Raw genomic sequence first — 2,217 nt, 5'->3', positions numbered from 1 at the left:
TATTTTCATTAATATTGCTTTTATTACAGTGATTTGTGATCAGTGATGTTATTTGTGAAAATTATAATTGTTTTGTGGTGGCATGAACCACACCCATATAAGATGGTGAATTTAACTGATGAATGTTGTATGTGTTCTGACTGTTCCACCCACCAGTGTTCTCCTACCTCTCTACCTCTACTCAGGCCTATTCCCTGAGATACAACAGTAATGAAATTAGACCAATTAGGCCAATTAGCCCTACAATGGCCTCTAGCTGTGCAAGTGAAAGGAAGAGTTTCATGTCTCTCTCTTTAAATCAAAAGCTAGAAATGATGAAGCTTAGTGAGGATAGCATGAAAGGCAGAGATAGACCAAAAGCTAGGCCTCATCATTCAAAGTTAGTCAAGTTGTGAATGCAAAGGAAAAGTTCTTGAAGGAATTTAAAAGTGCTACTCCAGTAAACAAAGAATGATAAGATAGCAAAACAGGCTTATTGCTGATAAGGAGAAAACTTTAGTGATCTGGATAGAAGATAAAACTGGTCACAATGTTCTCTTAAGCCAAAGACTAATCCAGAAAAGGCCCAAACTCTCTTCAATTTTATGAAAACTGAGGGACAGGAGGGAGCTGAAGAAGAAAAGTTGGAAGCTAGCAGAGTTTGGTACATGAAGTTTAAGGAAGGAAACCATCTACATAACATAAAAGTACAAGATGAATCAACAAGTGCTGATATAGAAGCTGCAGTATATTATACAGAAGATCTAGTTAAGATAATTCACGAAAGTGGCTACACTAAACAACAGATATTCAATGTGGACCAAATAGCCTTCGACTGGAAGAAGATGCCATGTAGGACTTTCATAGCTAGAGAAGTCAATGCTTGACTTCAATGCTTCAAAGGACAGGCTGACTCTTTTGTTAGGGGCTAATGCAGCTGGTGACTTGAATTTGAAATCAATGCTTATATACCATTTCCCATACCCTAGGGCTATTAAGAATTATGCTAAATCTACTCTGCTTGTGCTTTCTAAATGGCACAACAAAGCCTGGATGACAGCACATCCGTTTACAACATGGTTTATTGAATATTTTAAGGCCATTGTTGAGACCTACTGCACAGAAAAAATACTCCTTTCAAAATTTTTCTGCTCATTGACAAAGCACTTGGTCACCCAAAAGCACTGGTGGAGATGCACAGTGAGATTAATGCTTTCATGCCTGCTAACACAACACCCATTCTGTAGCCCATGGATCAAGGAGTCATTTCAACTTTCAAGTCTTATTGTTTAAAAAATAGATGTTGTGAAAGAGGTAGTTGGGAAAGCAGATAGCTCCTGCAGAGCTGCTTGCTGGACAGCAGCAGGAAGCATCTTCCCCAAAGGGTATCAGTGCAAGCCTGAATAAGAAAAACAATTTCTTCCTCCTAAGCCATGGCATATCAGTTATATAGAAATACCACTTTGGGAAACAGTCTTCAGGAGAGCCTTGATGAGCTCATATAGTCTCAACAGATCACTCCCCAACCTGCCCTTCCAATTCTACTTCAGTTTGATAAGGCTATAAACTCAGCACTGGCTGAGAGGGTCAGGAACAGAGTCAATTTCAGGGGCTTTCTAAATATATACAGATTCTGCAATAATGTGTGGACTTTTGTATTGAATGATGTTGAATTCAGAGAGATGACAGAACTTATTAAAGTGGACAAAGTGAAAGTTGTTGCCTGTGATCATAAAAATACTGGCTCCAATACTACAGAATAAGTAGAAAAAAGGGCTTTTTTTAATGCCATCTTGTTACTATTCATCACTTTTTGAGGAGAAGAATAGACTTTTTAAAAATTTATTCTAGCATTGCAGAAATGACTGCACTGTGCTATCAGAGAATTCCAGTAGAAAGAAGCTTACAACTTTGTAGCCTCTCACATTATCTTCACTAAATCACATGAATAGAACTTTTTAAAATGACAAATCAAATGTTGTCTTTCTAAGAACATTCTTTAATAAACTCATTTTAAAACTAAAAAAAAAAATACATGTTGTAAGGCTATAGCTATCATAGATAGTGACTCCAACCATCATGGATGACTTTGTAGGGTTCAGGGCTCCAATGGAGGAAATGATTGCAGATGTGGTAGAAATAGCAAGAGAAGTAGAATCAGAAGTGGAGGCTGAAGATGAACTGAATTGCTGTATTCACATGATAAAATTTTAATGGGTGAGGAGTTGCTTCTTACAG

General features: G+C 37.4%; 1 pseudogene; it reads left to right on the top strand.

The window, feature by feature from the left end:
• The first annotated feature begins 1,350 nt into the window (after positions 1-1,350).
• Positions 1,351-1,742, top strand: LOC108384054 (transcription initiation factor IIA subunit 2 pseudogene; annotated as a pseudogene).
• The last annotated feature ends 475 nt before the right edge of the window (positions 1,743-2,217 follow it).

This window comes from Manis javanica, chromosome 1 (genome assembly GCF_040802235.1).
Source record: "Manis javanica isolate MJ-LG chromosome 1, MJ_LKY, whole genome shotgun sequence".
NCBI classification, from domain to species: domain Eukaryota; kingdom Metazoa; phylum Chordata; class Mammalia; order Pholidota; family Manidae; genus Manis; species Manis javanica.
The sequence above is the reverse complement of the archived record's forward strand: the minus strand, read 5'-3'. Positions and strand labels throughout refer to the sequence as shown.